Source organism: Microcebus murinus, chromosome 1, assembly GCF_040939455.1.
Source record: "Microcebus murinus isolate Inina chromosome 1, M.murinus_Inina_mat1.0, whole genome shotgun sequence".
Lineage (NCBI taxonomy): Eukaryota > Metazoa > Chordata > Mammalia > Primates > Cheirogaleidae > Microcebus > Microcebus murinus.
In genome coordinates this window covers 95435296-95452977 of record NC_134104.1, presented here as the reverse complement: position 1 = coordinate 95452977, position 17682 = coordinate 95435296, and the positions used below count along the sequence as shown (strand labels likewise).

General features: G+C 33.3%; 1 long non-coding RNA gene and 1 pseudogene across 2 annotated transcripts in view; one reads left to right on the top strand and one right to left on the bottom strand.

Annotated features, from left to right (window-relative positions):
• LOC105881535 (uncharacterized) overlaps positions 1-17682 on the top strand; it is a 358441-nt gene that overhangs the window by 96509 nt on the left and 244250 nt on the right. The window lies entirely within an intron of this gene.
• On the bottom strand, positions 1211-2168 carry LOC105881532 (E3 ubiquitin-protein ligase RNF6 pseudogene; annotated as a pseudogene).

The following is a 17682-nucleotide window of genomic DNA, read 5'->3' as shown; positions in this document are numbered from 1 at the left end:
GAAGAATCTTCATACTGTTTCCCATAGAGATTGTATTACTATGCAGGCCCACCAACAGTGTCTAAGCATTTGTTTCTCTCTGCCTCCATGCCAGCATCTATTGCTTTTGAACTTTTAATAAAGGTCATTTCAACAGAGGTAAGGTAATATCTCATTGTGTTTTGTTGTTGTTGTTTTTGTTTCAATATTTATTGGTAGAAATATTCAATGCATTTTTTGTGTTTATATAAATTCTACATTCTCTTAACGGTTTTTTGTTTTATTTTAATTGGAGTTTTTTGGCCTCCAAGTAAACTTAATAGATTATCTACACATTTGATCTTAGACTTTTTTTTTAGATGTTAAAATTAGAGAAACCATGCGTATTGTATACCTTACTTAATAACCCAAAGAATTGTTTGCACTTTCAAAAATGTTACAAAAAGACAGAACTCAAGTTAAATAACCTATATGTTCTAAATTTTCCATTTCTAAATAAATACTTGTTTAGTATCATATATTGCTTGCTATATAATAAGTCACATTGTCAGACATACTTCAATAAACTATCTCTATTTTTAAATTATTTTTAATCCACTTTCTCTCAGAGATGATCTTGCCAAAATTAAATATTATACCATATGCAGTATTATCTCAAAAGCTTAAATAAGAATCAAACTTATAGTTTTTAGACTGAATATTTTAACCTTAAAATTATATACCTATATATACACACGGTATGTTGCATATTAAATTTAACATTTTAAATAACTTAAATATATTTAGCAAAAATTCAGCCAAATACTTTCATAAAAAGATAGTCCTTAGAATAAAAAGTTAATGAAAGCATAGACACCAATGTCTAGACATAGTACTATGCCTATGAAGTCAAAGTCTGCTGTACTATTAAGAAAAAGATTGATTTTTAACCTACTGAATTATACAGATACAAAAGTGCTTCACATGACAAAATTACCAAAATGAAAACATTTTTAGAGGTTATCTGGTTCTAGCAATATTAACTATTCTGTACTTTTGGATAATTTAACATTTGCATTTTAAATTTTATATAAATTTCCTCTTTTTAACAAGTTAAAAAAGCACACAAAAATAGTTCAAACTATAATCTGTTATTTTTCATCCTCATTAGCTCATCACAAATAACTCCAGCAAAACTATTCTTGAATACTCAGCTCTACTAAAATAGAGCATTTGAATAGATCCCATCACTTTACCCATTGTTTGCTATACTGGACCCTAACACAGGCTGCCGACAAATTGGAGAAGTGCAATTCTCTGAGAGCCATAGGTCAATACAGTGAATGTGAAATTCATGTGTGCAAGATAATTGCCTGAGCTTGTTTCCAGTTACATAGTCACTGATACAAACACTACATATTTTACCTAGGTCACTATCAATACTATTATGCTCATAGTTCAGGATGGAAAGACTGTCAATCTGCTCTTTGGTTAAACCACGTATTCGATCATCGTCCTCACCTTCATTTAGTAAAAAAATGTGAGCAAGGCGAAGAATAGGTAGTGTTCCAGTTTCTACTAAATTGTCTGAATTTCGCAACTGCCTGCCACCTCTATTGTCATTGTTTTGGGTATGAGGCTGAGTGGTTTCATTTTCACCATGCATTTCAGTGCTGTCTTGGGCCTGTCTGTCTTGAAAGGGACCTTCACTGTGCTGACTGCTGTTGTTAACTGTACCTAAGTTACTCAGTTCTGAGTACATACATCTCTGGTAAATGCTGACCGTTTCTCTGAATCTCTGACTCTGATTCAGCCTCCATTAGAGAACTCAATTCTCCAAACCCAGTCATGATCTGCCTTAAAATTGACCGAAGAGCTACTGATTATGGCTCAACAAGCTCATTCTCAGAAATCCTATGAAGAGGAACTGTTGTGCTACTAACATAAGTTTGCATACCTGACCGCTCTACACGAGAAATAGTTCGGCGAAAGCCCCTACTATTGCTTTCGATAGTGATTGTATTTTCTTCTAGCCCTACTCTAGATCGAGTTCTATTTGCAGTACTAGCCCAATCTCTATTTTTTCCAGGACGAATCCTTCTCACTTGAAGGTCCAGAGTGATTGTTGGATGTCATTGTACAGCAGTTGAGGATCTGCTGGATTCTTCTACTGTTATTCTTGACACAAGTCTTGAGGTTTTAATTTGCATTTTCCTGAAGATTAGTGAAGTTGAGTATTTTTTCATATGTTTATTGGCCATTTGTCTATCATCTTTAGAGAAGCTTCTATTCATGTCTTTTGCCCATTTTTTATTGAGGTTTTATGTTATTTTTCTTGCTGATTTGCTTGAGTTGTTTGTAGATTCTTGATATTAGTCCTTTATCAGATGTATAGTTGTGAATGTTTTCTCCCATTCTCTAGGTTATCTATTTGCTCTAGAATTATAGAAAACTATTTGTCTACTAGCATATTGAAGAAAATAATATTTCTAATACAGAGTATCTGTTCAGTTACAGAATAATTCATAAATAAAGTAATGAAATATTGATTCACTGCATAAAATATTTAAGATGACTCTCCATACTTTAAAGATTTCCTTTTTTCATGTTCTTTCAAGACTTTCATATTATAAAGTCTCAATTAGGTGTGACTACCTTTACAGAGAGGAATGTATCCTGCAGTATCAACCTGCTGAAACTAATTGCAGTTTACAAAATGATTAGAAGATGAGCTCTATTCAAAATAAAAAATCCTGAAAATATAATTTAGGAAAGTTTATCTTAATAAAGAGAATATGGATAATAGAAAAATGTTTTTACACTTTTAGTTGTGGAGAAGGTATTTGATTTGGGCTTATTTTATGTATTATAGCTATTCTCTACATAAGACAAAAGGATTCAGTTTTCAACCAAAAATAAATAAGATTTAAGCAACCACAATAACAATTTTTTTGCTTAACTAACATCATTGCTCCAGGTCTTTTACCATATAAGGTTGTGTCCTTCATCATATTCTTCAGAATGGTGGAAATATGGAGATGCTCTATCCTCATGCTATCCTATTTCATTTGGGACAGTGTGCATGCTTTTCCTTAGAGGCTTGTAGGAACAGCTTAAATCTAAGTTAGGAAATGGCAGACTCATTGACAATGGAATTAAATCTCTGATGCTATCACTGATAGTATGATGCACTGACAAATTTAAGTTGTGGACTAAAGCACACATTACCCATAGAAATTTAAGAAAAGCAAATACATATGAAGCAAAACTGTGAATCTTAACTCATTCTATAATGAGGATGTATATAGAAAAATAACTGCTTTACTTTTGCAATATTTAACCTGTGAATTTTTCTTCGGAATCCCCAACTCTGCATAGTGTGCCTTGCAGGGGCAGTAGTGGGGAGTGACTATTCTGATGTTTCTATCAAAAGCAATTTATGTACTTAAACTATTGTTTAATATTTATTTATTTTTATATAAAAATTAATTTCCCAAGTCTCTTTACCCATAAAAACATCATCATCTTATATATGAGCAAAAGGGTTGAAGCTTTTACATCTTGCAAATTAGGAGATAAAAGGACTTAATGCTGGTTTGGGGGTGTGTAAAGGCATACATACACCTGCTAGTCTCTAGAGCAGTAATTCTTTTCTACTTGCAATACATCTTGCTAAATACACTTTCTCTTCTTTTTTTTCTTTTTTTTTGAAATGTTTGACCAAATGCTTTATTTGAAATGTTTGACCAAATATTTGGGTACTCTGTGGCTCAATCAAGTTGACACATAAAATTAACCATCACAGGTCCACCCCTTGTCAACTTGACACCCAGGCATGTCTCCCTAAACCACACTTAAGAATAAGGTCATAATTCCACTTGATACAACACAACTAATCTGAATACAACCAAAAATCTACTAATCCCTTCCCCAGAGAAGGTGGAGTCCTTGAGTGATGCTTACTCTTCTCCTTGATAGCCCTCATAACAGGATAAAGGGATAAAAGAGGGAAGAAAACAATATTTGCTTAATATACACACACAAATATATTCATAACAAAATAGGAGAAAATACAATAATGACAGTCTTCATTTCTGTGACTTGTTGTGTGGTCGTAGCGGGTATTTATAACTGAGGCCATCATTCCACATTCCTCCTGGTTTCAGGAAGCACTTTAGCTCACCATGTTTCTTTACCTGGTGGGTGATCCCGATTTTCATTCCTGAAGGGTCTGGGCCATTTGTAGTCCTGCCTGAATTGGGTTGCTTTAGTTTTTGTTTTGTTTTGTTTTTATTTTGTTATGGGTATGGAGGGACACTCAGACATTTCCCCAGTGCTGACTCAACTTCTAAGCTGCTTTTAAGCTTTCCAGCATGTGGTCTTACATGGCCTTAGCCTTGTTAATGATTTACATTAAGCTGCTAACTACTGTGATCCAGCCTGTGGTCTGAAAGAGTTCACCTCACCACATCATGACAAACACCATGGTGGGTCCTCTGGCACTCAATTTACTTCCAATCCATTTAGGAGGTAAAATCACTATAGAAAGATAAAGTTGAGTCTACGGCCATACCACCCTGAACACACCCAATCTCATCTGATCTTGGAAGCTAAGCAGGGTCCGACCTGGTTAGTACTTGGATGGGAGAAAGCTAAATTTGAAAATATCTCCCTCCTTGATCACATTTTGTTTTAGACTACTTATGAGATACTCTGCAAAGTTGCCTCCTGCCAGTGGTTGATATAGAGAGTTGAGCGAGAGCCCTGCTGTTGATGCTCTTTTTCAACAAAATATTTCTTCTCCTTTCTACACCTCCAGGATTAAAACAGAGTGAGCTTTCCTTTTACTTCTTAAAACTCATAGTTTCTTTCTCCCCAAGTTGAGCTAAATCTTAATGGTGGATACAGAAGGAAAAAATTTTAAGAGTGACTTTGCAGGCTGTCCTTGGTGTGTTGTATCAGAATTAAAAACAAAAAAATCTGTTAAATTCTCTTTTAAGGCAGTACTCAGGCTTGCAATTTCAATATGTATGTCTGTATTCATGTAAAAATACAGCACAGTAGAAACACAAAATAGAAATCTCTCAAGATATTCTGTTAAACCTCTGCCCGGTTAAGTAATAGATCACTATATATACCCATGTATGTATACACACACATAATATATAAAGATATATACTTTTTTATTTGCCATACTTTGCCATAATTTTATAGTCAGAAAAATGTACTTAAGATACCACTAAAAATACTTTTACTTAGAAATACCACTAAAATTATTTTTCCCAGAACCCTTTCCCTACCCCAATAACACAGAAAAGAAAAAGGAACAAAGGAGAAATAAGACATAATAGGATTTATTTCTTCTGTCAACGGAAAAGAATTTAAAAGCTGTAAAGTTATTTAAAGAGATTTATTCCAAACCATGCTTAAGAAACCTTGAACAAGTGGCCTTGCCATGGTTTGGTTACAGTTTGGTTTTATACATTTTTAGAGAGACAAGAATTACATGTAAAATCATAAATCAATACATGAAAGGCATACATTGGTTTGGCCAGAAAAGGCAGAACTTCTCAAAGCATGGGATTCCAAATTATAGGTGGGTTTAAAGATTCTTTCACCTATACTTGGTTAAAGAAATAAAGCTTCCTTTAAGGTTTGTGATGTTTTAAGAATAGGGAGTCTGTTAATTAAAGGCAAACCACTGGACATATACTGGGCATGTACTCAGACTCAAGTGATCTGTTAAGTAAACTGATGACCTGCTGGTGTGGTTTAGCCTGTGTCTTAACATGGCCTTAGCCTTGTTAATGATTTTGTATTCTATTGTCGGGGAAAAATAACTCCAAAAGGAACAGGACACAATTAGGTGCGTCCGACCTCCCTTCCCATATTTGGCAACTCAGCTTTAAGGTTTTTCTTGGGGGTCCCCTTGACCAAGGAGTCCATTTAGTCACCTGAGGGGGCTTAAGATTTTATTTTAGTTCACAGTGCACAGTCGAGAACTTCCTTACAGTAAAACTATAACTTATAGATTTAAGTTATGAACAACTTTACTATGTGTGAAATGTAAAACAAAAACTATGTGTTATTTCCTTTCTCTCCACAACATGGTAATGCCTGATTGAAATACAATAGCAGTAAGCTAGCCTTATGTAATAGTGAGCTTGTTTATGTAAAGAAGATATAAGAAACTTATTTAAGTGGACCAAAAAAGGATAAATTTTAATCAGAACACAAGAGATTTTTCCAGAGGAATCATCTTTCTAAAATCCCCTTTTAATCTCCAAAATAAAGAGAATGGACCAATGATCTCTGAGGTCCCTTCCTACCACAGTGTTCTCTGATAGCATAAAATCCGATTCCCTAATGAAGGATAATGCTGCACTGCATCAGGCCAAAGAGATTTACTGATACAAAATATGAGAAACTCCTATTAATCAGCAGAGTGAAGGAGTCTATGACTGGCTGACGGCTTATGTTTTTCAGACTAACAGCAACAAAAAAATGCCAGGACTGAATCTGAGTTGAAATAATGCTAAAATAATATTGTTAAGATGAAGCCAAAACTTTTAGTATTTTGATTTTAACATTAAATTACACAATCAGGTAATATATAATTTTGTTTACATTGATGGAATTAAGTTTTTAATATAATGAATTCTATAAGTGAAATATTTCATTCTTTTATTTTTCCATATCTCATAGTATTCATTAGGGTCAATTAGGTGAGATTTGATAGCATTAGATAATTGCAGTGAAACTTCATTTATCAAAAATCTCATTTTATGGCTGACACCACTGTCTAAAACCCAAACAAAACCCTTCATAAATGTGGGAAATTGCCTTTTGGCAACTTCAGATTTTTCTCACGGAGACATATATAAGTGTGTGTGTATAAAACACATATGTATAAAATATATATATTTAATTGACATACATGTTAATATTTTCTAATATGATATGTATTTGTTTATGTATGCATGAAACTTAATATTCATTGGTTTTAATGAAGTGACTTCAAATCTATAATTTATAATATTAAAGTTATAAATTAAGAGTAAAGGATAGGTATGGAAAGAAGAAAGAAAAAATGGGTGGGGTAATATCTTTTATAAGCAAAATAAAATGACTAGAATATAAAAAGAGATGGAGGGAAGACTGATAGTAAGGAAAAGGAGAGAGAACTGTAGAAAACAAGCACAAGAACAAAAAGATTAGTGACTTCAGGCCACTGAAAAATACAAGAATATCATTCTTATATACCTACCTTAATGCCAAATGAGGAATCATTATATTATCACTATAATTATTGAGGATCATAATCATGCTAATTACCTAAGAAACCAGTGAAATTTGTAATATTTTCTGAAAGACTTCATCAAAGATTATCAAAGAAATATGGCTCTTCAATGAATATATTTCAATTGTCTGAAAAATACCCTTTTGTAAAAACCAGCTCATTTCATTGTAACAAATTTTAAATAAAGCTTACAGTGCTTTTGAAGTCTGTTCTCTTTATTCTTACAAGGGAACCATCTATTATTTTTCACAGAGTCAGCTAAAGTTGGTTTAGGATCTTGTTTTATATTTAAAACTATCTACCTATTTATTTATTTTGTAGTTATACAGCCAAAAATTTTAAAATTCTGAGAATATCTCTTTGGATGGTCTTTGTTTTGTGATCTAAAATATCATCTTTGAACCCCTGTGATTTGTAACCTCTTGCTAGATTACAGCTACTGCAGGTTTGTAATTCATAAGCAATAGCTATAGGACAAGTGATGACTACAGGACAATTAGGAATCGTATATTAAAAAATTTACTGGGCTGGGTGCAGTGACTCATGCCTGTAATCCTAACACTCTGGTAGGCTGAGGCGAGTGGATCATTTGAGCTCTGGAGTTTAAGACCAGCCTGAGCAAGAGTGAGACCCTGTGTATACTAAAAAAATAGAAAGAAATTAGCTGGACAACTAAAAATATATAGAAAAATTTAGCCGGGCATTGTGGCACATGCCTGTAGTTCCAGCTACTTGGGAGGCTGAGGCAGAAGGATTGCTTGAGCGCAGGAGTTTGAGGTTGCTATGAGCTGGGCTGACACCACAACATGTTAGCCTGGGCAACAGAGTAAGACTCTGTCTCAAAAAAATAATTACTGTAATTATAGTATATTTTTGGAAATATTCTAAATGAGAAAAAAATTAAATATTCAAATAAGTAAAGGGTTCTGTTTAATTCTCTTTTTTAAAAATGTGAAGTGTTAGGAACAGACCTAGGGGCTGAGAAGGGGCGGGGTCACTTTTATATAAATTTGAATGGAGATGAGTGATAGAGCCAGAGATCTTTTCTTTGAGTTATACAAAAATTCAAATCTTATACTCACAACAGTAAATGGTGACTAGATAAAGTCTGGGAGCCAAGAATGGAGTTAAACATGGGCTATGGATTTGAGTAATGAGCAGCATTAGAGAAGGCTAAATGAGGAAAAATGTCTGAGACATTTGATGGGAATTCATGGTACAGTTAGCATGTGTGTTGAATGTGTATAAAGTGGTTGGGTTGGGATGAAAAGTTTCTTACCTGTACTTCTGAGTGCTTAGCAGAATTTATATAGATAAAAAGTTACACAATTTGAGTTTTGAAAAGTTTTGCTTTGAGCACAATCTCATTTTGCAATACCTCAGAAAATAATTTCAATATGTAATATAGTTACATTATATAATGTAATATTCACTGCCATTATTAACAGAAAGATATTAATGATGTCTTCAAATATTAGTTCCTGAGTAGTAATACAATAAGGCAATTTGTTCTGCCATAATTAAAAAGCCAAATTCTAATTATTGCAATAGGGACTCATCTGATATTGCCATAATTTTAATTAACATTTTTTATAATTTGGCAAATTCTGTAGTAAATTTAAAAAGGAGCATTTTGATTTAATTATACAAATGACTTTTACACAAAAAGTTACATTCCTTCGTATAGAATAATTATGCTATTCATTTTTAAGAATATGTATAAGTTTCTATTATTTTTCAATTTAAACTCCTAAATTTTATGCAGACTGCTGTATAGTTGTAATAGTAACAAATAGACTACTCTTGGGATAGTTCAATGTTTTCTTCTAATTTCTCCATTACCTAGCAATAATGGTATTGCATGGTCCCTTTGTTTCATCTATTTCTAATTTCTTGAATAACTAGACTGTAACCTCCATGAAGACAAGCACCACCATACAGCACAGTGCTTGGCATATAGTAGACATTCATTATGTACCTATCCAGTGATTAAAAGAATTCATGAATGAGTGGATCTTTCTTTCTTTCCCAATTCAGTTGACTGAAACTTGAGTGCATTGCCAGTTTGATGACAAAGTGTCATGGTGGTTGCCTCTTTGCAATGAATCTCCTGGAAGTCCTTTTGGCTTTTTGTATCTGAATATCTAGATTTCTATCAAGGCCAGAGATTATTCCTGGATTATTCCTTTGAATAAATTTTCCAACTCCTGTGTATTTTCTTCTTCACTCTCTAGGATGCCTATGATTCTCATGTTTGGCCTGTTTACATAATCCCACATTTCTCGTAGGCTTTTTCATTCCTCTTGCTTCTCTGTTCTTTCTCTTTGATGAACTTGTTTAGCTCAAAGGTGTTATATTCAAGTTCTGAGGTTCTTTCTTCTCCCTATTCTAGCCTATTCTTAAGGCTTTCCACGGTGTTTTTTAATTTCTTAAATGAATTTTTCATTTCCAGAAGTTCTGTTTGGTTTTTCTTTAATAATTCAATTTATTTAGATAATTTTTCATTAATTTCTTGCATTGTTTTTGTGACTTCTCTGTGTTCAGTTTCTATTTTCTCTTGTATTTCATTGAGCTTCCTTACAATCCATATTCAAAATTCTTCATCCATCATTTTAATATTTTCATTTAGTTTGGTATCTATTGGTAAGAAGTTATTGTTTTCTTTTGGGGGTGTACTTTCATATATATATATCCTATATATATAGCCTATACATATAGCCTATATATATAGCCTATATATGTATATATTGCCTATATATATTACATATATATTATATATATATATATATATATTTCCAGAGGTCTTTTACTGTTTCCTTGTCATATGGTTTCTCAATCAAGAGTTGAGTTTTATAGGACTGGCTTATCTACCTGTCTCTGAATTCCTGAAGATTGGTCCCTGACCATGCCTGGGAGAGGAGTGCTGATCCTGAATTGCATTTGAGGTGCCCTAGCAGGTTTGGTGAACCTCTCAGGTTATGCCACTGTGATGGTTCCACTTTCAGTTGCAGGCATTGTGGAAATTTGCCTCCTCCATAGTCAGACAGTCCTCTCAACATCCACCACTATCATGGTTGCTATGGAGGGGAGAAGCTGTGGCATCCATGCACTATTCTCTTGTCCGACAGGCACCAGGTCCTGCCCACCAGTGGGTGATCCCATGAAATACCACTACTGTGGCTCCTCTCTCAGTGGTAGGCTCACTGTTAGTGTTCCCCTGCAGCAGAGAAACCAGCTTCTTGGCACAGGCACAGAACACTCTCTGGGTTGCAGGGGAGTGGGGCCATGGCTACAAGCCAGGTTTGAGCCAAAATTACTTTTTGTGTTGACAGGAATGGAGGAGGTGCAGAGGAGGTGGTGTCTAGGTGTAAGAATACTGGCTTTCTGGAGGACTCTTGTGGGACTCCCCTAGGGAGTGAGAGTTTTTGTGTCCTGCTGCTTGCTAGAGTTACCTGTGTGAGGTAGGAGAGTCTACTCCTTACTCTTTCACTGGGTTCTGGACCTCTATGGATTTGGTCTGTGCTGCTATTTTCTCTTCTCTCTTGTCCTCTTTCTCAGCTTTGCAGCCCTTCTCAGGGGAGTATCCAGATGCCTCTGCTGTCTGTCTCTGTTATTGACATATGAACTGCCACTGTTCTCCACTCTCATCCATCCAACCATCTACTCTTCAGCTGGGACAGTCCAACAAGCCACGCCTCCAGTTGGCCACCTTGGCTTCCTCCCTATGTTTTATTTTTTATTACTTTATTTTTTTCTTTCAAGTTTTGGGTTTTTTCCCCACTTGTGCTTTGTTTCATCACTTTTATCACTAAGAGACTCACTAAAATCCAACAGTAAGAAATACTTTAAAATTGATAGAGGAACAAGGTTAGATTTAACAAGTGTTAATGAAGGAAATAGGATAGAAAGTTTTATCTATTCAAGATGTTAGAATCATATTTGAAAAACAAGAAGGCTGCTAAAAAATGAAACAGTAAGAGAACATTAAAAGTTATGAATTAAATATAAAATTGCTAAAATGAAACAAACAGCCGACTAATGTTAGGGGTACATAATGGAATAAAAACACCATATGATCAAATTAGTAATCTAGAAAGATAAACCAAGAATTCTCCCCACCGTCATTTGTATATTTTTGTGGTCTATCGTAAGTTAACTAAAAACTTTTCCAAAATTAGTATTTATATGACATACTCTTCAACCAAATGCAATCAATAAATAAAATAATTAGAAAAATTTTAAACCATTTGAGAAAATTTATTTTAAAATATATAGAATAGGCCTAGATTCAAAAGAAATCATATCTGATGTTACAGGACATTTAGAATAAAAATATTTTGAGAATGCAGCTGGTTAACACCTATAGGGTAAGGTCTAAGCAGGCTTCTGGAGAAAAATGTTATCTTTCAAGATATTTATTATAGAGAAGACAGCCTATAGAATGGGAGAAAATATTTTCTCTCTACACATCTGATAAAGGGCTGATAACAAGAATCTATCTAGAACTTAAAAAAATCAACAAGAAAAAAAATCAAACAACCCCATCAATAAATTGCCAATGGAAATGAACAGAAATTTTTCAAAAAAAGACAGAATAATGGCCAGCAAACATATAAAAAATTGCTCAACATCTCTAATCATTAGAGAAATGCAAAGTAAAACCACAATGAGATATCACTAATCGCAGTAAGATTGGTCTCTATCAAAATATCCCAAAACAACAAATGCTGGTGAGGATGTGGAGAAATAGGAATGCTTTTATGCTGCTGGTGGGACTGCGAATTAGTGCAACCTCTGTGGAAAAGAATTTGGAGATACCTCAAAGAGCTAAAAGTAGAAATACCATTCCATCCAGCAATAACACTATAATAAAGACATCTGTACTCGAATGTTTATGGCAGCACAATTCACTATTGCAGGGATGTGGAAACAGCTGAAGTTCCCATGGATTCATGAGTGGATTATTAAAATTTGGTATATGTATACAATAGAATATTACTCAATTATAAGAAATGACATTGATCTAGCACCTCATATTTTCTTTGATTAAGCTTGAGCCCATTACCCAAAGTGAGATATCACAAGATTGGAAGAATGGGCTCCACATGTACTCACCATCAAATTGGCACTGACTGATGAACACTATGGTGCTCACACGGTAGTAATATTCTCCAGGGATTCAGGGGCTTGGCTGGGGGCATAAACTCACAACTAATGGATGCAGTGAGCATTGTAGAGGAGAAAGGCAAGCCTCTAACCCTCGCTTGGGTGAGGCAAAGACATAAAATGTAACCAAAATGTTTGTACCTCATAATATCCTGAAATCAAAATACAAAAAAAAAAAAAGATATTTATTATAGAGAGACTAAAAATATGTGAATCAAGCTTCAACAACAACAACAAAAGTAGAAAAAGAAGAGTGACTGAAATCAAAGAAAATTGTTGGATTAGTATACACAAATCAATAGCTTTCTTTTATCTAATGAAAGAAAATGTGGTTTAAAAAATGGATTGTCCAATACCAATGGAAACCATAACTACCTTAAATTCTATTCAACTATGCAAGATCTATATGAAGAAAGTTATAATATTTTATTCTTAGTCATAATTAAAGACTAGAATAAATGGAATGAATATCTGGATGAAAATAATTAATATTGTCAAGTTGTGATGGTACACTGTCAAGATTCTTCTTCTATGAAAGAGTTGTTGACATAACTGCTATGAGATATGGACAGACAAGTTCCAGCTGTCACCACAGCTGACAAAAACCACCTTGTCCAGGGACCATGTCCCTCTCCTACTTCCTCATACCCAGTGACTGATTGATGAGGGAATTGGGCCTTTTCAGCCAAACATGAGGCAACACTGACTGGCCATTCTAACTCTAGAGCTTCTCATGGCTTGGCTGCAGCTGTCACTGGAACTGCAGCACTTCAATTTCTCTCTCTGACCACTGCTCTTTATTTTGCTTTCCTTTTACAAGGTTCTTATTAATAAACATTTTGCAATCAATTTGGTCTCCAAGTCTCTTTCCTAGTGAACCTAGCCCATGACAGTTATCCTTTTCTCTCTAATTCATGTGAGGATTTAACTTCTTCAGTTTAATCAATGAGTCAAAGCAATTACAATCAAATTCAAAAAGGAAGTGGTATGGGGTGAATATACATGCTCATTTTAAGGTTTATTTATTTGGAAGATTTATTTGTTAAACTTTTATTTTAAAAAATATAGAAATGAAGAGAAAGTTCATTCAAGTAGCATTTTGAAACAAACATCAGAAATTCTTGAAAATGACTGCAGCTGAAACATATGCCACCAGTGTAGAGTTAAACAAGTGGATGAATGAAAGAATTCAAAATCTTATATATGTATATTGGTGAATATAGCATACGATGACTTTGAGTTGATGAGAAAAAGACAGAATATTTAATAAAGGTGTTGGGGAAAATATCTATACTTTGGGAGAAAAAATTTGGGGGGGTCTATCTCAAGTTATACTTCAAATGAAGTGCCAGATGGGTTAAAAGATGTAAGAATTTAAAGCGATTATAAAATATAGATTACTTTTAAATAATTTTATGGAGAAAACTTTATTTTAAAAAGGTAGCAATGTTAGAAATCTAAAGGATATAGATTTAAGTTTAAATTAATCAAATTTAAAACTTACGATTGCCAAAGAACACCATAGCTACCACAAACACTAAGAGATAAAAGCACAGAATCAGAAAACATTTGTAAAACATGTAAGAGTTAAGTGAATGGCATTCTTAAGATTAAAAGCCCTCCAACAAATCAGTCTGCCAATGTTTCTCATATTTCCCTCATTTGTAATGGGAAATGCATAGCATTTACAACTTTAATTGTAAGTTGAGATCTTTAGTAAATTCACAATACATATTTATAATTTCTGTCCATCTTTTTATCTGTACTCCGAATGGGATTTTTTTCCTTAGCACAAAGAATATTTCTCTAGCAGGCCTGAATACTTCACAGCATAATCTGATATATAACCCAATGTTTGGCTAGTAAATAGTGGCTCATAAGTTTATTTTACCAAAATTTAGATATCCTAACTTATCCAGGAACTTCTTGAAGAGATTACACTAGGGACCAGAGTTACTTTTGGCATGGCCTTCCAGGTACTGATTGTCAAGCTGGTATTTTAATATTCATCTGGAAGTTGTTGTAGGCTGCATTTGGGGAAATTTGAGACTCTAGTCCAGCTTAATGCCAGTATGAGGGTTTTGGTAATCACCTTCAGGTAGTAATAGCCTTATAGTTATTATATAAAATTAGGCATTTTTAAAGAAATAATGTGGTAGATTGTGTTTACTTTTTGGAAGGGTATAACCAGCATGCCCCGAAACACACAAGAAAGGCTACAACATTTTTGAGGTCACTTCTTTATTTACCTTAGTGGGCTCTTTGTGTTTCTATTTTGCTTGAATCCCTCTCCCAACACTCTGGAATCAACTACATTCTAAAATATATATTCTTATAAAGGATTTGCCTACCACACACATTCCTTTATTATGTATTTTAATAAAGGATTACCTCAGAGAGCAGACATCTAGGCATTTTATGTGAAAGCTGCTGACCAGACACTCACCTGTTATCATTTGGCATGCCCCCAGCCACATTTAAAGCCTGTGATTAATATATGGACAGCTTCTGTTACTGTTGTCATTGGCTTATCCTTTAGCCTTCTTATCTAGACTTCTGCTTTAAAGCAACTACCTTTATCCCAACCTGTAGTCCTTCTTTTAGTATATTATTAATGTATCATAAAAGTAAAATACTATATCTAAGTACTTATTATGTGGAATTGACACCATACTAAGAACTTTAAAGGAATAATATCTAATATTTGTTGAATGCTAACTGATTTATGATACTGTAGTGACACCTTTACCTTTACTTATTATAGTTCATCTTCATAAAACCTATAAAGTGTGTATTAAGAGCTTTGCTTACAGATTATGTAAGCAAAATAAATTTCTCTATATGTAGTGTTTTTATTCAATTAATGAAATTCTATAATGTGAACTTTAAGATGGTATTGACGAAGTTGTATATATGTTTATTTGGATGTGTCAGAATCCACAATTCAACTTAATGATATAATAATCGTAGTAAACAGGACATATTTTTACAGTTGGAATATTTTTTAGAATTTAAGGAGCTTTAAAATGTTCAAAATTAGTGATAGTTTGAATATTTATTGGATATAGCTTCCATAGAGTTAGGAAAAGTATTATTAGTAATACATAATGAAGACTTTGGTAGAAGTCTGTATCAAATATAAATAGTATTATTTATATATAATATATAATATAACATAGAGGAAAATAATGTAATATGAAGTATTATAGCACAACAAAGAGAAAATAAAAAGTTATAGAGTTAATCATATTTGTATTACACAAACAGAAAATGCAACCTTGTAGTAACTGTAAGCTACACTAAACAACACTAAAGAAAGTGTTGTTATTGTGTATGAATTAATTGTGTTTAGTTCTATTGTACTTTTACTTCTGTGGTACCTTGTTATTTTAACTGTTACATGGTACAATCCATGTGGCAGTCAAAAGACCATAATATCATGTGACAAAAATGCATAGAAAAAATTATTCACTGTGTGTATCTGATGCTTGCTTTCAGTTTACATCAGAACTTTGAGTTATGAATGGAGCTGACATATGGAGGCAAGGGTAGGGCTTTTGGCTTAGAGGATATGTACCTTTAACGATTTTTTAGAAATAAATTATTTCTGCACACCTCTTTAACTCTATTTAAAATTCATGCAGAACCCTGCTGTCATATATATACATATTTTTTTTCTAGTAAATTACATTTCTTTTTATAAGAGATCCAGTTTTTGAACACAATTGAAAAGTGTGCTGTTGCCTCATGGAAGTTCTGTGCACCAGCCTCATATTTCTGTACTGTTACAATGTAACTGGCTAACTCACAGAACCTGACACTAGGGCATCATAGGATGGCCTGTGGTTCGGGTCTTTTAAGAATGCCTGAAGGTAATTTAAAGAAATGTGCTTTATTTCAGTGAAGTTAATGTATGTGCCCTTTTTCTTTAAAGAGAGATGTTTTAAGTGAATTAAAACACAAACATTTTGTATTTTTGTTTTAAGAATTATGTTTTATAAAAGAAGGAATATTTATTTTGTAGTATCTTTATTTTAATATAACAATTTTAATAACAGAATGATACACATAATTGTTTGCATTGCTGTTAATACCTGGGGCTTTTTCTGTATCCAGCAGTGTCAGCAAAGCAGGAAATAAATCCATTCCTAATGAAACGGAAGGGAAGTTATGACTGATGGTCCTACCTTAAAATAGGAACAATGTAGCAATGTAGTGAGAAGTGGTAGTTTCTTTACAATAGGACTTAGAGATAAAATTCTGCTATGACATATCTCTGCTAATCATAGGCTCAGGGTTGGTAGGAACTAGAGATGAATCTTAGGAAAAGCTTTGTTCAATTAACTCTAGTAAAAGAGAAACATTCCTTCATGAGTTCTCAATTTCTTTTCAGATGTTGACAATTACATTAACAGAATATGGTATTGAAATGTATCAAATGTGCCTGAGTTAGAGATCTGCAAAATTAATTTTGAACCCCAGCTAAAGAAATAATTTAAATTCATGTCTTCAGAAGTTATCAGGTCTATTTATATCTTGCTTTACTAATACAAGTTAAATTAAATGTTTTCTATGGAAGTAAAAGACCTCACAATATAAACAAGAGATAATATCATACATTTTGAGAGCAGGAATGAATAACACTTCTCATTCCACTGCTCTGCCCTAACTTATAACTGTTAAAAGTTTTTGAGTAACATCAGTAGTACATATTCCATCTGTTAGAGGAAAGGCATGCTTAGAATCCTTAGGTTGTGTCTCAACTAAGTGTTCATGTCATACCTTCGTAGGATCAGATGAAGAATATTATTTGTAGATTTATCATTTTAATAAGAACATTTAAATATGTCTGTCCTAGGTATAGATGACAGGTTAACTGTATTTTGGGGGATATATAAGCCAAATTTGGGACATATTATGGAATTGTAAAGATAAATGAGATATAGTAATTTATTGAAAATGTTTCTTTATTTCATTAATTCTATATTTTCTATTTTGGTTTAAGCCATTAGTCTCTGAAGTAATTAAATGAAAGTTATCTTATATAAAAGCTTTTCAAACTGGCCTCAATCTTCTAATGAGGTAAAATACAAATAGTAAAGAAAACACAAAAGGAATTTGATTCATATTGGCTTTTATAATAGGAAAATTATGTAAATCAATATTTATAAGCCTATCGAAGATGAGTTACAGGTAAAAAAGAAAATTATTTTTTGTCTTGGAGCTGGAAATTTTTAATACCAGTAGTTTTATAAGGA